The sequence below is a fragment of the Haematobia irritans genome, chromosome 1 (assembly GCF_050003625.1).
Source record: "Haematobia irritans isolate KBUSLIRL chromosome 1, ASM5000362v1, whole genome shotgun sequence".
Classification (NCBI taxonomy): Eukaryota; Metazoa; Arthropoda; class Insecta; order Diptera; family Muscidae; genus Haematobia; species Haematobia irritans.
The window spans coordinates 154,282,415-154,303,352 of record NC_134397.1 but is presented as its reverse complement, the minus strand read 5'-3'; the positions used below and the strand labels follow the sequence as shown (position 1 = coordinate 154,303,352).

Here is a 20,938-nt window from a genome sequence, read left to right as displayed (position 1 = left end):
GATAGTTTTAAGCGAAATGGATTTTAAGCGTCGTTTCCTAACTGTTGATGAGACATGGATCCACCACTATACTCCAGAGACAAAAGAACAATCCAAACAATGGACTGAAGCTGGAGGAAGTGCCCCAAAGAAGGGTAAAAAAAAATTCAATCGGCTGGTAGGGCAAAACAATAAATTCAGAGTACTGTTGCAATTTTTGGGTCAATTAAATTCGAGAAAAACGTCCTGGCTTACAACACAAAAAAATAATTTTTCATCAAGACAACGCACCAGCGCACAAGCATATTTTAACAATGGCTAAAATCAACGAATTAAAGTACAAGTTGCTTGACCACCAACCTTATTTTCCCGATTTAGCTCCCAGTGATATACTCCCATATGTTACAGATGCGATCTTTTTTGAGGGTGTGGGTATAGAAAAAAAGGGTTTTTATTCACGACAAAAAATAAACAACTTTTTGGGAATATAGGTTAGAACTTTTCGGAAAGATACAAAATTTTTAGCAAAAGAATTACGATCATATATATGACAATCTCACTTCCGCCGAACACCTGTGTTTCATCGGTGGGTTTTCTCCTCTCAAAGCTTCTCCAAGTGCTTTCATCCGTTATGTGACACTCCGTTCCGATGCGGCTATATGCGAAGGAGGTCTTCGTTAGATTGTTAAAAAAAAGAAATTCCTCAAGTTCAGGAATAACAGGTTGGCTGATAAGTCCCCGGTCTAACAAAGAAAAACAATTTTTTTGTCAAAATTCGTTTTTATTATTCAACATAGTTCCCTTCAAGAGCGATACAACGATTATAACGACCTTCCAATTTTTTGATACCATTTTGGTAGTACCCCTTCGGTTTTGCCTCAAAATAGGCCTCAGTTTCGGCGATCACCTCTTCATTGCAGCCAAATTTTTTCCCTGCGAGCATTCTTTTGGGGTCTGAGAACAAGAAAAAGTCGCTGGGATCTGGAGAATACGGTGGGTGGGGAAGCAATTCGAAGCCCAATTCATGAATTTTTGCCATCGTTCTCAATGACTTGTGGCACGGTGCGTTGTCTTGGTGGAACAACACTTTTTTCTTCTTCATATGGGGCCGTTTTGCCGCGATTTCGACCTTCAAATGCTCCAATAACGCCATATAATAGTCACTGCTGATGGTTTTTCCCTTCTCAAGATAATCAATAAAAATTATTCCACGCGCATCCCAAAAAAACAGAGGCCATTACTTTGCCAGCGGACTTTTGAGTCTTTCCACGCTTCGAAGACGGTTCACCGTTCGCTGTCCACTCAGCCGACTGTCGATTGGACTCAGGAGTGTAGTGATGGAACCATGTTTCATCCATTGTCACACATCGACGGAAAAACTCGGGTATATTATGAGTTAACAGCTGCAAACACCGCTCAGAATCATCAACACGTTGTTGTTTTTGGTCAAATGTGAGCTCGCGCGGCACCCATTTTCCTTTGATATCTTTAAGGCCTCTGCTATCTCGATCAACTTCATTTTACGGTCATTCAAAATCATTTTGTGGATTTTATTTTCGATTCGACCTTTTTAATTATTTTCAAACATCTATTGTTATTTTTGGGCTTTTAAGGTCAGGTATTTTAATGCGAATAAAAGATTAATTTATTCCATTTTTGTCATCCAACGTTTCGCTGGGCGATTCCAGCTTCTTCAGGGATGGTATTTTTATTGAATATTTAATCTTTCGTCAGGTTATTTTCTATTGCACTTATAATGTTTTCTTATTCGCTAACATATATGAGACAAACACAAAACTTTATATAATTGCTGAAAATAATCCGATTTAAAACTAAATATCACAGAGCTTTCCTATTATCTAGATCACAGTTGAATATCGATTTTGGATTTTTTTGATGTTTTCGTCGGTAACCACCTCTTTCGGGCGTCCACTGCGTTAACCCCTAAAACACATCTCATGCATATATCTAACGGACCCTTCAAAAATTGTTACAAATGGATTGTTAAAATTGTTATACCCCGAATAGGAAGATTTTGGATACTTCCCAAAATTAAATCATATCCCAATGGAAAGATTAAGCGGATGGTAGATGGAGGAAGTACAGCATGGCGATGTTGCTTTATGATGTACGAGCTTTTAATGCCTTTGAATGTTGTTTTGTCGCGCCTTTGATAACCGCGTTTGTTTTCCTCTTTCTCTGATGACCAACCGTCGCGTAGTCATCGTCATCATTATTGTAGCCCTCAACCGTATCCTCATCAACAGAGAATGAAACAAATGCCTGGAATTGACTTTATTATTTTGTTATTTCAAAGAAATTCCTTAACGATGATTCGAGTCGTGGGGGTAAATAAGTAGTCTGGGAAACAAATGGCGTTCAGAACAGATGCACAGAGAGCCAGATAGAGAGAGAGAGAGAGAGCGAGTGAGAGAGAATGGTAAAATTTGATTTGGCCATTAATGGCCAAAGTAAGAAAGGCATAGCTTTTTTGGTCATTTACTCATCTACCCCAAAAGTACCAATGTACATACCTCCAACACATTCATTTGCTTGCCTTTTAACAACACTTAAGTTTCACAAGAAAATGTCATTTTAAAATACGTTTTAAACGTTTTAGTGGGCTTTCCTTTGTTTATTACCAGCCAGTCAGTCAGTCAGTCAGCCACCAGCAACAAGGTTCGTTTGTTTGTTTTGTTGGTTTATTGATGCCCATTTGAGGGTCTTTGGGAATTCGTTGAGCAACAATTTTAAATGTCCTGTCGCGGAATGTAATTGGACAATGGACGATAAAATTTGAATAATGTCCTGAAATGGTTGGCGTCTTGCACTCTAATGTGACAAATGGTTGGCCTCAAGCAATTTTTGGTTGTTCATGCTCGATCATAGGTGGAGGCGTGTGGTGGGAAATTTATAGAATTTTGTAGCCTATGTGGTAAATGCTGAAGAAAATTCCATCGAAATCCATTTAAATCCGTTCTAGTATTAAATTCATTTGAAATATATTGTGGTCATCTAAGATATACTAGAAATTGTTTATGATATCTTATTTAATTTTATGGCATGATCACTTATTTAGTTTACTTTACAGGGAACGTACACTGAAAAAATATTGTCGTGAGGTCAAAGATTTCATGTCTTTAAAATACGAATGCAAATTTTGCTTAGCACGGAAGACGCAATTCTCTACCATAAAGTTTTTTTCCTTGTCCAAAAGTCAATAAACTTTTCAATGAAGTCGTATTATCCTTATAATTAAGTGATTTCACTTAAAAATGGGTATCATAACATGAAAGAAAAAATGTTTGGGCTTGACCTTAGCCTTGAATTCAATAATTCAGAAAAATTCTTTAAATTTAATGAAATTGTCTTTAAATTTGTTGCCTTTTTGCATCTTGACTACAAAGCAAAAAATCGTTCAAGTATAGGACATATTATTCAACACGTCATTTTAAAGACGTCTATTACTTGAAACATAGCATAATTTCTAATGGAAGTCAAGTCTTAATTTGGAAAATAAAGTTGTCGTTAACTCGTTTTTAAGGACTTTGATAGCATATGAAGAAAAAATGCTGAGAATGCGAAAAATTAAAATTTGCTTCCTAGAAGCAAGTACACAAAACCGAAATTTAAAAGAGAATTGTGTCTTAAAAGTATCCTTACTTGTATTCTCCGCTTCTTTGGCTCGGAATCAATACCAAAATTTTTAAAGTAAAGACAAAATCTTTGGAACCGGGCATGCTTTTTTTCAGTGTAAAGAGATCTTCCAATTATTAAACAAGTGTATACGGCCGTAAGTTCGGCCAGGCCGAATCTTATGTACCCTCCACCAGGGATTGCGTAGAAACTTCTACGAAAGACTGTCATCCATAATAGAATTACTTGGGTTGTGGTAATACTTACCGATGGCAAGGTATCTTAAATCTTCTTAACATCGTCTTCTAAAGTTTGTCCATACGTGGTATATGTTAGACAAAAAAGGTATAAAAAAAGGTAAAAACAATAACAAATAATTACGAACCGATATGAACTTTTGCGCGGTAACTAGGGAGCCATAATTGAAATATGGGGGTCGCTTTATATGGGGGTTATATACAATTATAAACAGATATGGACCAAGAACCGATATGTTGTATGTATATCAGTTTATCTGAGGGCTATATATAACTAAAGACCGATATGGACCTAGTTAGGCATGGTTGTTAACGGCCATATACTAGTACATTGTATCAAATTTCAAGCGAATCGGATGAAATGTGCTCCTCCAAGAGGCTTCAAAACCAAATCTGGGGATCGGTTTATATGGGGGCTATATATGATTACACTCATAGAAAAAATCATGCACGGCGTGCTCATTTCAAAACGATTCGTTCATGAAAGTGAATCACCACACATGTGGTGTCGGACGGAGAACAGGCGTTGTCAATCTGACAACGATAAAATGACACCATGCGTTGTCGAAATAACAACCAGCGTTCACCATCTGAAAACGTTATGGTTACGAATTTATAAACAAAATTTAAAAAAGGTTTCCGCTACCGTGACTCGAACCTGTGTTTTCTGCACCACACGCGTTAACAGTCGCCTTAGCACATTGCACCACCGAGGGAGTTGCCATAATAACGTCTAACGATTATTTTAAGACTTTTCATGACCAAAGAAAAACGAATGCCGTTCATGAAATCGTGAACGCCCGTGGACGAAATTGTGAACAATCCGTTTTGATTTTTTGTGAACGTTTCCGTTTCATTTTGTCACCGTCTGTTCACGACTATGGAACGTAATTTTTTCTATTAGTGTATGGACCAATTTTGGCATGGATGTTACACTGTTAGAAAAATATGTTTTTCATATGTTCCGATATAAACAAAATGTGTTTCGGGCACAATTTTAAAACACAATATATTTAAGTGCAAACATGTAATGTTCCTAAACTAACACTAAATGTTTGGGACATCTATGTTAACATGTTAGAATATATTATGTTTGGGGCATGAATGTTTCATAAAAATCATATGTGTGAATGCAAACTTATATATATTTACAAATTTCGACTAAACATACATATGTTGTGATATTTTATTCAAAGCGACAGAGAGAGTATAGAGAAAGAAATAGAGATGCAATCCGGGAGAGTTGACGAAAGATATCAACATAACACAGCGAAAGAATCAAAAGAGAACAATTTCTGTGAAATCGCTTTTATGTTGTTTCGGAAAACTGTTTTATGATAAGGCCAAAAATTTGATATGCTTAAGTCTAAATATTATTTGATTTGAATAAAGAGAATAGACATTCGGAATCAAGAGAATAGACATTTGAAAAACAAACAGCATATGTTTTCGCCTTGAGAGCAGCATTTTATGTATGTGTGGACATGTGTTTTGTTTATCATTTTGGCATTATGGGCACAATTTTTTTCTTGGTTCGTTAAAAGAAATCAGGGGTCTCCATAAAAATAACGAAAGGGCACTATACTCTTTTTAGAGTTGGGACAGTAAAATGATTAATAACCCACATTTCGAAGTTTCATTATAAAAATTTAATATAGTATAAATATAAATGTGTAAATTAAAAAAAATGTGTTCGGTCGGAGCAGGGATTGAACCCACGACCCTTTGCATGCAAGGCAGACATGCTAACCACTGCTCCACGTGGCAAACAAATGTATGTTTCTGTTAAATAATGTTATGTTTGCATGGGCTCGTGGGCGCTGCAAACTATGCTATATAAATGTAACGATAATTATCTACTGGTGACTATAACAGCTACGTAGTCCAGTGGATAGTGTGTTGGCTTACAAACTGTATGGTCCTCGGTTCGATTCTCCGTGCAGGCGAAAGGTAAAATTTAAAAAAATTATAAAAGTGAATAATTTCTTCAACATTATTTGTATTACAGAAAAAGGTGCCAAGAACTAAAATATTTCGTGGAATTGAAAATTACGAGTATGTTGGGCAATGAGCACAATCGTCTTTGGGAAAAATTCTTCCAAGCATATAATATTTTTGGGTTCAAAATGCTTCCAAACATATAATATGTTCACATAAAACAAACATATTAATGTTTCGGCAGTATCCCATAATATATGTGCTTCCTGCAAAATATGTTTGGAACATATGTTAAAGAAGCGATTTTTTTTGAGGGTGTAGAGACAATATACTAACACCACATACCAAACTTCAACCGGATCGGATGAATTTTGCTTCTCCAAAAGCATGGGGGCTATATATAATTATGGACCGGTATGGACCAATTTTTGCATGATTATTACAGACTATATACGTACACCACGTACCAAATTTTGACCGGATCGGATCGGTTTATATGGGGTCTATATATAATTATGGACTGATATGAAGCAATTTTTGCATAGTGGTTAGAGACCATATACTTACACCATGTACCAAATTTCAACAAGATCGGATGAAATTTGCTCCTCCAAGAGGATACGCAAGCAACATCTGAGGATCAGTTTATATGGAGGCTATATATAATTATGGACCGATATGAAGCAACTTTTGCATAGTGGTTAGAGACCATATACTTGCACCATGTACCAAATTTGAACAAGATCGGATGAAATTTGCTCCTCCAAGGGTTACGCAAGCAAAATCTGGGGATCAGTTTATATGGGGGCTATATATAATTATGGACCGATGTTGACCAATTTTTGCATGGGTGTTAGAGGCCATATATCGACACCACGTATCAAATTTCAACTGGATCGGATGAAATTTGCTCTTCCAAGAGGCTTCGGAGGTCAAATTTTAGGGATCGGTTTATATGGTGGCTATATATAATTATGGACCGATATGAAGAAATTTTTTCATAGTTGTTAGAGACTATATACTTACAGCATGTACGAAATTTCAATCGGATCGGATGAAATTTTTTTCTCTCAGAGGCTCCGCAAGCGAAATCTGGGGATCAGTTTATATGGGCGCTATATATAATTATGGACCGATTTTGACCAATTTTTACATGGGTGTTAGAGGCCATATATCGACACCACGTATCAAATTTCAACCTGATCGGATGAAATTTGCTCTTTCAAGAGGCTTCGGAGGTCAAATTTGGGGATCGGTTATATGGGGGCTATATATAATTAAGGACCGATATGAAGCAATTTTTTCATAGTTGTTAGAGACCATATTCCCTTTTAAATTTAAGTTCAGCGTACTTGATTCTAGGAAAGAAATTTTAATTTATTCGCTTTTTCAGTTTTTTTCTTTTTATTTTCTTTTGCTTTAGTGCATATTGAATATATATGGGCGGTCATTGAACTCTAAGGAAAATTTCATTAGGCTGTGGAGAATTTCCAAAAATAATAAAATTTAACAACAAGCAAATATTTGTTTGAAATAAAAATTAAATTAAATTTATATTCATCGTTAGACGGATTTTTTTAGAGTTTCAAGTAAAAAAGTCTTTAAAATTATGTGTTGAAAAAAAGTCGACTTCATCGATTTTTGGACAAGGAAAAACACTTTATATCAGAGAAATGTGTCTTCTATGCTAAAATTCATATTCGTATTTTAAGGACATGAAATCTTTGGCCTCACGACAATATTTTTGTCAGTGTAAGTATGCCTCTTGGAGGAGCAAAATTCATCCGATCTGGTTGAAATTTTGTGCGTGGTTCATATCGGTCCATTATTATATATAGCTCCCATATAAACCGATCACCATATTCGACCTCCGGAGCCTCTTAGAGAAGCAAAATTCATCCGATTCATTTGTAATATGGTACGTGGTGTTAGTATAGAGTCTTTAATAACCATGCCAAATTTGGTCCATATCGGTCCATAATTATATATAGCCCCCATGCCATCGGCAAGTGTTACCGCAACCCAAGTAATTCTCAATCCATGGTGGAGGGTACATAAGATTCCGTCTGTCCTAACTTACGGCCGTATATACTGGTTTAAATATAATATGTGTAGATGCAAACATATATTAATTTGGAAATTACCTATAAACATATAAGTGTTTAGAAGTAGAAATCGAGAGAGTATGTTGCAAGTAAAAAAATGGAAAGTAACCAATTGGCACCTTAAAAATACAAACACAAAGAAAATGTCATTAAAAATGTTTTCTACCAGTGTAGGCCTACGGTGAAACATAATATGTTTGAACAATACAAAAAATATTTTGTTTGGACAAATCCTGTTTGAAGCAGGATGTTTTTGGGAGTATATGTTACAGAAGCGATTTTTTTGAGGGTGTACCGGAAAAGAATGAGGGAAAAATGTGTATAAAAATCAAATATAAGAAATTTATTTATTGTTGCTCACCGTATGAATCTTTAAGGGAAACTAAGCAGTAAAGAAAGAGCCTTAGATATTAGAATACTGAGTATGAATATTCACAATAGAATTTCATCGATAACAATTCAGCAAATTTTTACTAAAGGCGAAGGAGCTGCTGTGTTCCAATGGTTATGAATTATGGGTCATAGATTCAATCCCAGATTCCTTTAAATAAAGTTTTTTAATTTGGGTTTGTGTGCCCAACAATGTGGTCTATAAATAGAAGTGTTTGGCCGCACAAGCAACCATTTATGGGTCTGTTGATAACAATAATATCTACATGGCTCAGTACGCGGTTCCATTGTTAATCTGGTCGAAATGTAAAATTTTAAATATTTTCTAAAATTGAATAATTTCTCCTACATTGTTCGTATGCTGAGAAGTAAACAAACCAAGTGAAAGTGAGACATATTTGGGAGAAGATACAATTATCCGGAAAATTAAAACAATATTTTTGAATTAAAGGCTTTCACATCTTGCAAAAAGTGTTGACTTTTTATCATAAACGGACAATAATTTTCGTCCGAACAAATTTTTGATAAACGATATTTGTTTGTCTAAAATTTTGTTTGGAAAGAATTAGTTTTTTGTGTGTGTAGAAACGTTTAAGCCAATGATAATTTAAAACAAGTAAAGAAAGTCTAAAGTCGGGCGGGGCCGACTATATTATACCCTGCACCACTTTGTAGATCTAAATTTTCGATACCATATCACATCCGTCAAATATGTTGGGGGCTATATATAAAGCTTTGTCCCAAATACATACATTTAAATATCACTCGATCTGGGCAGAATTTGATAGACTTCTACAAAATCTATAGACTCAAAATTTAAGTCAGCTAATGCACTAGGGTGGAACACAATGTTAGTAAAAAACAAGTAAAGAAAGTCTAGTCTATGTATTAGAAGTTTAGGAAAATTAGAGTCTTTTTTACAACTTTTCGACTAAGCAGTGGCGATTTTACAAGGAAAATGTTGGTATTTTGACCATTTTTGTCGAAATCAGAAAAACATATATATGGGAGCTATATCTAAATCTGAACCGATTTCAACCAAACTTGGCACAAATAGCTACAACGCTAATTCTGCTCCCTGTGCAAAATTTCAACTAAATCGGTGTTAAAAATTGGCCTCTGTGGTCATATGAGTGTAAATCGGGCGAAAGCTATATATGTGAGCTATATCTAAATCTGAACCGATTTCAACCAAATTTGGCACGCATACCTACAATGCTAATTCTACTCCCTGTGCAAAATTTAAACAAAATCGGAGTTAAACATTTGCCTCTGTTGTCATATGAGTGTAAATCGGGCGAAAGCTATATATGGGAGCTATATCTAAATCTGAACCGATTTCAACCAAACTTGGCACGCATACCTACAATGCTAATTCTACTCCCTGTGCAAAATTTCAACTAAATCGGAGTTAAAAATTGGCCAGTGTGGTCATATGAGTGTAAATCGGGCAAAAGCTATATATGGGAGATATATCTAAATCTGAACCGATTTCAACCAAATTTGGCACGCATAGCTACAACGCTAATTCTACTCCCTGTGCAAAATTTCAACTAAATCGGAGCAAAAAAATGGCCTCTGTGGTCATATGAGTGTAAATCGGGGGAAAGCTATATATGGGAGCTATATCTAAATCTGAACCGATTTCAACCAAATTCGGCACGCATAGCTACAATGCTAATTCTACTCCCTGTGCAAAATTTCAACTAAATCGGAACAAAAAATTGGCCTCTGTGGTCATATGAGTGTAAATCGGGCGAAAGCTATATATGGGAGCTATATCTAAATCTGAACCGATTTCAACCAAATTTGGCACGCATAGCTACAATGCTAATTCTACTCCCTGTGCCAAATTTCAACTAAATCGGAGCAAAAAGTTGGCATCTGTGGTCATATGAGTGTAAATCGGGCGAACGATATATATGGGAGCTATATCTAAATCTGAACCGATTTCAATAAAATTTGGCACACTAGACGACACTACTAGTTGAACTCCTAGTGCAAAATTTCAACCAAATTGGGGTAAAACTCTGGCTTCTGGGACCGTATTAGTCCATATCGGGCGAAAGATATATATGGAAGCTATATCTAAATCTGAACCGATTTCTTCCAAAATCAATAGGTATCTATTCTGAGCCAAAACACATACTTGTGCCAAATTTGAAGTCGATTGGACTAAAACTGCGACCTAGACTTTGATTACAAAAATGTGTTCACGGACAGACGGACAGACGGACAGACGGACATGGCTATATCGACTCAGGAGCCCACCCAGTCTCCTTCTGGGTGTTGCAAACATATGCACTAACGTATAATACCCTGTTCCACAGTGTGGAGCAGGGTATAAATACATTTCCAATATCTTGGGGTCATGTAAGGAATACTAACCCCCATATTCATAAAAGTTAACATAAACTTTAAACCTACTATTACCATACAAATTCGATAAACCTACAGTAAATTATTATGAATAAAAGGCTAAATATATAAAAATTTTCTTCAAATTTTTATTTTAATTTTATCAGAATTTTAAAAATATTGATAGTTTTTGCAACTGTAGTTCAAACGAAAATTTGTATGCAATGAAACCTCTGAAAGGTGGACATCCACGGTCGCCTAAATTTTGTCCAGGTATGAGAGTTTAATTTTAATGTGTTAATATAGCAAACGTCCCCAAACACAACTGTCCATGTTTGGGAGGTGTTCAGTTTTCAGAGTGTCCAATTTTGAGAGGTTTCAGTGTATTAATTAAGAATTCTTACCTATCTTATACCCCGTTATGGTTTAATTATGGTGTTATTTAAATGTCAGCTTACCTGAAAGAAAAAAGCGAACAAGAATTAGAAAGAAGAATTTGGAGAAAATTTAGTAAGTTGGAAACTAAAAAACGTAACCAAATCAAGATTGACCTGCACTCAAAAAAAAGTTTACTTGGATCCAAAGATTTTGATGTTCCTTTAAGGATTTTGGTATTGATTCCGAGTCAAAGATGCGGGTTCTTTAAAATAAGAAAATTTTTTTGGGACCTATATGGCTTTCAATCTAGGATCTATGAAATTAAAATTAGGATACAGATATCATTTATCGAATTTTCATTCTATTTTTCCGGTATATTAATAAAGCTATTCATGTACAAACAAATGCCAGTTTAAAAATCAAAATTATGACGGTTACTTCGAAGTAAAAAATATTTTCTTAATTCCAAAAAACAACTTTAAACCAAAGATCCTAAATCCTCAAAATAAGTCTTAGCCTATATTTGAAGCGTTTTTATCTTAAGGTGAGTACTATGTTCGGTTTTTCCACCAAAACACTAAATTAAAAGAACAAATATATTTATGAAGACGATTATATTTTGATCAAGTTTTGCCAAATAATGGATTGAAAAAGTCCAAAGAATTGATTGCAAATAATTTTATAATTCTAAATTAATTAATTAAAAACAAGTATATACGGCCGTAAGTTCGGCCAGGCCGAATCTTATGAACCCTCCACCATGGATTGCGTAGAAACTTCTACGAAAGAATGTCATCCACAATCGAATTACTTGGGTTGTGGTATATTAAAACTTCTTCGGTTTATATGGGGGCTATATATAATTATGGACTGATATGAACCAATTCCTGCATGATTGTTGGATACTATATACTAACATTACGTACCAGATTTCAACCGAATCGGATGAATTTTGCTCTTCAAGGGGCTCCGTAGGTAAAATCTGGGGATCGGTTTATATGGAGGATTTATATAATTATGGACCGCTTTCGACCAATTTTTTCATGGGTGTTTGAGACCATACACTAACACCATGTACCAAATTTCAGGCGGTTCGGATGAAACTTGCTTCTCTTAGAGGCTCCGCAAGGCAAATCTGGGGATCGGTTTATATGGGGGCTATATATAATTATCGACCGATGTAGATCAATTTTTGCATGGTTATTAGAGACGATATACAAACACCATATACCAAATTTCAGCCGGATCGGATGAAATATGCGTCTGTTAGAGGCTCCACAAGCCAAATCTGAGGGTCCCTTTATATGGGGGCTATACGTAAAAGTGGACCGATATGGCCCATTTTCAATCCCCCTACATCGATAACAACTACTTGTGGCAAGTTTCAAGTCGATAGCTTGTTTCGTTCGGAAGTTAGCGTGATTTCAACAGACGGACGGACGGACGGACATGCTTAGATCGACTCAGAATTTCACCACGACCCAGAATATATATACTTTATGGGGTCTTAGAGCAATATTTCGATGTGTTACAAACGGAATGACAAAGTTAATATACCCCCATCCTATGATGGAGGGTATAAAAAGTAACCGTGAAAACAAGCTGGTTTTCAGCTTGAAAACTGAACATAGTATTCAGCTTTAAATCTAAAAATTCAATATTTCAGTTAATTTAAGGACGATTTCTTTAAATCAAAAATGAGTTTCTTTACTTTAAGGAAATCAGCTTAAACACATGCAACTTTAACGAAGGGACGCAAATTTTCAAAATGTATGTCTTAAATTTAATGAAAAAAAATTTTGAAGCAAAGATTACTTTCTTTTAATAAAAATTTCATTATTTTAAAGAAATTTGTTTTTAATAGTGTGTAAAGCGCATTTTAAAATTGGGGTTGCGTAATGTTTAATATTACGTAAATATTTTTTTCAGTGTGGTTACGACTCAAATATCCTTCGTCAAACAGTGTATTTGTATACCCAGCATCATAGAGATTGGAACCAGAATCAAAAATTCGACTTTCCGAGTTTTTGATTTTTTATAATTTGGAAAAATGCAATTTCCGACTTGTTTTTTTGTGGGCATAACGTTATTTTTGGTTGGAGAACATAGAAAATTTTTGTCGCAAAAACATTGTTTTCTCTCCAAACATAAACATGTTTGCCAAAATCCGAGAAAATTGGGTATGCTAAGATGAAAACAAATTTTGTTTTGCTAAGTTCAACATGGATTTAATAATTCTGAAAAATTCTTCAAAATAAAAGAAATTGTCTTTAAATTTGTTGACCTTTTGTATCTTGACTACAATACTTTATTTTAAAGACGTTTTTATACCCTCCACCATAGGATGGGGGTATATTAACTTTGTCATTCCATTTGTAACACATCGAAATATTGGTCTAAGACCCCATAGAGTATATATATTCTGGGTCGTGGTGAAATTCTGAGTCGATCTGAGCATGTCCGTTCGTCCGTCCGTCCGTCTGTTAAAATTACGCTAACTTCCAAACGAAACAAGCTATCGATTTGAAACTTGGCACAAGTAGTTGTTATTGATGTAGGTCGGATAGTATTGCAAATGGGCCATATCGGTCCACTTTTACGTATAGCCCCCATATAAACAGACCCTCAAATTTGAACCGATCCATCTGAAATTTGGTACATGGTGTTGGTATATGATCTCTAACAACCATGCAAAAATTGGTCCACATCGGTCCATAATTATATATAGCCACCATATAAACCGATCCCCCGATTTGGCTTGCGGATCCTCTAAGAGAAGCAAATTTCACCCGATCCGGCTGAAATTTGGTACATGGTATAAGTATATGGTTTCTAACAGCTATGCAAAAATTGGTCCACATCGGTCCATAATTATATATAGCCACCATATAAACCGATCCCCCGATTTGGCTTGCGGAGCCTCTAAGAGAAGCAAATTTCATACGATCTGGCTGAAATGTGGTACATGGTCTCTAATGACTATGCAAAAAATGGTCCTCATCGGTCCATAATTATATATAGCCTCATATAAACCGATCCCCAGATTTGACCTCCCGCTTGGAAGAGCAAAATTCATCCGATTCGGTTGAAATTTGGTACTTGGTGGTAGTATATGATATTTAACAGCCATGCCAAAAGTTGTTCATATCAGTCCATAATCATATATAGCCCCCATATAAACCGATCCCGAGATTTGGTTTTGGAGCCTCTTGGAGGAGCAAATTACATCCGAGTCAGTTGAAATTTCGTACATTGTGCTAGTATATGGCAATTAACAACCATGCCTAACTAGGTCCATATCGGTCTATAGTTATATATAGCCCTCAGAGAAATCGATCCCCAATCATACAAAAATGGTCCATATGAAGCTCATAATTGTACACGCAAATTGTATAATTGTATAATTAGCAAAAAATAATTCTTTCCTCCCAAACGAAATTTTAGACAAACAAAGTTCGTTTCTCATTTGCTTTTCGCTGTTAGGAAGTGTATTTGGAAGAAAAGTATATACTTTTTGTGATAAACGTTTATTCTTTTCCAGGATGTAAAAACAATTTCATAAAGACAAACTCAAAAAAAAAACAAGTATATACGGCCGTATGTTCGGCCAGGCCGAATCTTATGTACCCTACACCATGGATTGCGTAGAAACTTCTACGAAAGACTGTCATCCACAAATTTTACTCACATGGTTGTTAAATATCATATACTACCACCACGTATCAAATTTTAACCAGATCGGATGAATTTTGCTCCTCCAAGAGGCTCCGGAGGTCAAATCTGGGGATCGGTTTATATGGGAGCTATATATAATTATGGACCGATATGGACCAATTTTTGCATGGTTGTTAGAGACCATATCCTAACACCACATACCAAATTTCAAACGGGTAGGATGAAGTTTGCTCCTCCAAGATGCTCCGGAGGTCAAATCTGGGGATCGGTTTATATGGGAGCTATATATATTTATGGATCGATATGGACCAATTTTCGCATGGTTGTTAGAGACCATATGCTTAAAACACGTACCAAATTTCAACCGGATCGGATGAATTCTGCTCCTCCAAGAGGCTCCGGAGGTCAAATCTGGAGATCGGTTTATATGGGAGCCATTGGCGGAGCTAGAAATTTTCTCTGGGGGGGCTATGCCCCCCCAGACACCCTTCAAAATTTTGTCGAAATTTCCGAAGCGATAAATTACGCCTATTGATAAAACTATACATCCTCAATTTTATTGCGGTGTTAAAGGCAATATGCAGCAAAATCAATCAAAAACAAAACAAAAACTCAATCACAAAAATTAGTTGTATCAATTAATTTTTTAATTGGCTTTGATGATTGATACTATCATTTTTTTATTGAATACATTTCAATAAAAAACAAGTAAGTAAAGTCTAAAGTCGGGCGGAACCGACTATATTATACCCTTCAACACTATGTAGACAAACATTTGTGTTACCATCTCAACTACTTAAAATTTGCTGGGAGCTATATAAAGGTTTGCATTTCCAGATACAAATACTTTTAATGGAAACAATTTTTTGTACTTCTACAAAAACTCTAGAATTAAAATTTAAATCGGCTAACGCCCTGGGATGATACACAATGTTAGTAAAAAATATGGGAAATATGAAGCGAGAGAAATTTTAATGCAATTGTACAAAAGAGATTTATGATTTTTCAGGCGATACATATGTATTCGAGATATAGGACAATTAGAGTAATATTTACAATTTTTGCTACTCAGCAGTGGCGATTTTACAAGGATATTGGTTAGATCTCGCCAAGATATGTGTAGGGCGACTTGGAGCCTTATTTAAAACTCATCCGTTCTGTGGAAATTTTGGCATTGCAGTGTGTAGGATATGGCTAAGATATGGGGAAATCATCACAGAATTTTGTGTAAACTGTGAGAATTTTGGCCATATTTGTATTCTCTGTGGAAACTATCCAGTCAATTGGAGGAAAATCCCATTGAAAATGGGTCTAAAATATGAAACAGTCGACCATATTTCCCCAACTCTGGTGTACGTATATATGGGAGCTATATACAACCTGAACCAATTTTGACTTAATTTGGCATGCATAGTTAGAATAATAATTCTGCTATCTATGCGAAATTTCACGTAAATGGGAGTATAACTTTGGGCCCCCTGGTCATATGAGTGCAAATCGGACGGGAGATATCTATGGGAGCCATATCTAAATCTGAATCGATTTCAACCAAATTTGGCACAATTACCTATACTACTAAACGTACTCCTTGTGCGAAATTTGAAGCAAATCACGGCAAAACCCTGGATTTTGAGGCCATATAAGTTCAAATCGGACGAAAGATATATATGGGAGCTATATCTAAATGTGAACCGATTTCAATCAAGTGTACCAAGCATTGGTAGAATGCCAATTCTACCCTCTGTGCAAAATTTCATGAAGATCGGTAGTAAACTTTGGGCTCTGTGGTCATATGAGTCTAAATCGGACGAAAGATATATATGGTAGCTATATCTAAATCTGAACCGATTTGGCTGATATTTTGCAAGATTTGCGAGATTCATTAAATATTTGGATGTACAGTATTTCAAGAAAATCGGTTGATAAACACGCTAACTATGACCACATCGTAGATAATTATATATGGCAGCTATATCTAAATCTGAACCGATTTTTTTCCAAAACCAATAGCAATTGTCTCTGTCTCAAGAAACGGCCCTATGCCAAATTTGAGGACGATCGGACTTAAATTGCGAGCTGTACTTTGTGCACAAAATAACATATACAGATAGACGGACGGACAGACAGACAGACGGACATCGCTAAATCGACTCAGATTTTAATTCTTACCCGATCGGTATACTAAAAGATGGGTTTATGACCACTATGTCTTGGCAAATGCACAAACTTATTATACCCTGTACCACAGTAGTGGTGAAGGGTATAATTAATTAGATCAATTAATTTCATGGTTGAAGACAAAAAATATTTTTTTGTGTGTGGGAGCCGGTTCCACGACACCGCTATAAATAATCAAATAGCAACTTACCATTATTTAATATAACAAAAAATAAAAGCATTGCTTTAAGTATTTGTTTGAAAAATATTTTATTTAAAATGTGTGTTTTAAAACAGGACTAGAAATCATAAAGCAAAACATAAACTTAACATATTCATCGTGTATAAAAAATACTAAGAATAAAAAATTAAATAAAAGGCAAAAAATAAATTGAATATTATAAAACGTCTATCTTCGATTAGTTTTTAAAAATTCTGTGAGAACAGAATACGACGAAGCAACTGTTGAGAGCAGCGGTGCCAACTCTGTGGATTTTTCGTGATTTAGACGATTTTAGATGGTAAATTGGGCATGTGACGATTCATGATTTTAATCAACGTAGTTATAAATTTACTATTTTTGAAAATGTGCGTCTCAAGTTTCCTTTTAGTGTTTTTATTACGTGTTTTTAGTTGTAATGTAAATATCAATACTAAAAAATATGCTTAACATACTCTCCCTGCCACAATCTTAATTGGATTAAACACATCGCAAAGCTTGAATTAAAATATAAAACAACTGTAGCTTTGATTATTCTGGGGGGACAAGAACTATTCTGGGGGGGGGGGGGGGGGGGCTATGCCCCCCCCTAGCTACGCCAATGATGGGAGCTATATATAATTATGGACCGATATGGACCAATTTTTGCATGGTTGTTAGAGACCATAAACTAAAACCACGTACCAAATTTCAATTGGATCGGATGAATTTTGCTCCTCCAAGAGGCTCCGGAGGTCAAATCTGGGGATCGGTTTATATGGGAGCTATATATAATTATGGACCGATATGGACCAATTTTTGCATGGATGTTAGAGACCATATGCTGACACCACGTATCAAATTTCAACCGAATCGGATGAATTCTGCTCCTCCAATTGGTTCCGGAGGTCAAATCTAGAGATCGGTTTATATGGGAGCTATATATAATTATGGACCGATATGGACCAGTTTTTGCATGGTTGTTAGAGACCGTATACTAAGACCACGTACCAAATTTCAACCGGATCGGATGAATTTTGCCCCTCCAAGCGGCTTCGGAGGTCAAATCTGGGGATCGGTTTATATGGGGGCTATACGTAAACGTAGTCCGATATGGCCCATTTTCAATACCGTCCGACCTACATCAATAACAACTACTTGTGCCAAGTTTCAAGTCGATAGCTTGTTTCGTTCGGAAGTTAGCGTGATTTCCACAGACGGACGGACAGCCGGACAGACGGACGGACATGCTTAGATCGACTCAAAATTTCACCACGACCCAGAATATATATACTTTATGGGGTCTTAGAGCAATATTTCGATGTGTTACAAACGGAATGACAAAGTTAATATACCCCCATCCTATGGTGGAGGGTATAAAAAAAACATTGTTTTATTGCTAATTGCATTTTCCCTCACATCTTTCTCACATCCACGATGTTTTTTAGTTCTTAACACCTTTTCCTGTAATGCCAACAATGTAGAAGAAATTATACGATTTTATAAATTTTTAAAATCTTTTTACCTTTCGCCTGGACGGAGAATCGAACCGCGGACCATGCACTTTGTAAGCCAACACACTAACCACTGAGCTATGTACCTGTTATGGTCATCAATAGATAAATATCCATATAAGTTATATTTATATAGTATAGCTTGCGGCGCCCACGAACCGAATAAACAAAGTTTATTTAACAGAAACAAACATTTAGTTTGGCACCGTGGAGCAGTGGTTGCTATGTCCGACTTGCATGCCAAGGGTCGTGGGTTCGATCCCTGCTTCGACCAAAGTTTTTTTTTTTTTTTACATATATTCCAGATATGTTCTGAAGATTCCGAAAAAATGTTCAACATTACATTGTAGTATATTAAATTTTGAACTGTAAAATGTGTCTTATAAAAGACCTAAAGTCGGAAAAGAACAGTGTTTGATATAAACGAAATGGACTGTGTTGTTGTTTCAAAAATAACTTTTTTTATTGAAAAAATAAAAATTTTGTAACAAACAAATTTTTTTGGTGATAAAAGTTTAAAATTTTCGAAGCAATTCAAAAAACTCTAACAAAAGAAAAACGTTTTCGGTACACGTTTTCCAAACGTGTTTTTTCTTTGCGTGTATATAGCCCCCATATAAGCGACCCCCCATATTTCAATTCTGGCTCTCTACCACGTATGGACTAACTTACAAGTTTTAAGATACCACAGCCCAAGTAATTCGATTGTGGATGACAGTCTTTCGTTGAATTTTCTACGCAATCCATGGTGGAGGGTACATAAGATTCGGCCTGGCCGAACTTACGACCGTATATACTTGTTTTACTTGAATCATAGCATAATTTCTATATGTAATATTAAATGGTATTATTAGTTTATATGGCATTGCAGCCGATTCCTGGTCCGAGCCCTAAGAAGCAGAATCTCACTTTGACAGCTATGTTAGTTAGTACTCTATATATCTAACTCTCTACCCAACTCACATTCTTCACTGGGACATTTATATGCATTTAGGGACAACATTAATTAAAATCCTCCTTTTAACGGAATTCTTCGAATTGTTAGAATTTCCTAATTTATTAATAATGTATTTAAATGTTACATTTAAATAACCCAAAATAATTATCATTTAATGTCAATGGTAGTAATCGAAAATTCATGTTGCCTAACAAATCAATTTGCAATAATTTGTTTAATTACTTCGGGACAATTGTGTGCGCGTTTTTTTCGTGGATGAATGAGAGTAGCAAAAATGTAATAACAAATCTAAAAAAAAACAAACAACACAAATAAAAATGAAAATAAACTTCATTATAGAGTAATTATGTGACAATTTGATGTGATTTTTATTTAATTCAGTTTTTCCCTTTCATTTCTCTGTGTCTGACCAGTAAGCAAGACTCTCGCTCTGTATTATGCGCTTTGGAATTCTCATGGCATTTGCAAATTACCGACGGACAGACAGACAGACAGCCAAAACAGATTGAGTGAAATGTAATCACTGTACGCTATTAAAATTATAGCAGAATTAAATTAATTACTAAATCAATTGCAGATCCACAGAGGGTTAGGGTCATGTCAAATGAAAAGCAAAGCAAAAAAAGGCAGGCATAAAAACTTTGTGGCCTAGAAGAGCAAAGGCAGCTGTGAAAAAATGCGAAATACAACGACACCATTTAAACGCAATTCAAATGAAATGATTTTCCCTTTTTTATCCTGTGTTATTTTTTTATTATTTCAAATTCAAATCCCTAAAGTTCAAGCGCTCTTCATCACTGTCGCATGCTTGCTTGCCTGTCAGTCTGTCCCCCTCCCCTTTTTACTACTCCGCAATTCGACGAAGGCCATGGGAATTGAAAGTGCTCGAAAAAGATGAAAACCAGCGATGGAAATGTTTCTAAAACGCTGTGTGGCAGAATTACAGGACACAAACATTTTATAATCCTTAATGTTCGTTGTAATTGACCTTTTCCCTTGACACGGGGGCGAAATGTTAAAAGAGCAACACCATTGCCACCATCACCGTCATGCTTAGGCAACCATTAAGCGGCATTTAATCACTGTCCAATGATAAAAGCTTGCCTCCGTGAGGCAAGGATGATTTTCCATTGGGCCTGCAAGACGTGATGACCATAAATTTTGCATTAAAGATTTCAATCTTCAGGTGAGGTGATTAAAAGAGCCCCGTCTGTCCGTGCGTAAAAGAAAGTGAAAATCTATGGGGTCATTATTTAATGAAGATCCTTTTTGTTTGCGATAAGGTTTGGCCAATTCAAAGGATAACCTGTTAATTTTATTAAAACATCCAAAACGCATATGTCTTGTACCATGGCACTTGGAGAAAAATATACGGCGTTTTCCATAACACCAAA

The 20,938-nt window shown here is 35.7% G+C and overlaps 1 protein-coding gene across 1 annotated transcript in view; it reads right to left on the bottom strand.

Moving 5' to 3' along the window:
* Mur89F (Mucin related 89F) overlaps nucleotides 1-20,938 on the bottom strand; it is a 392,785-nt gene that overhangs the window by 207,592 nt on the left and 164,255 nt on the right. The gene's annotated exons all lie outside the window — the stretch shown is intronic.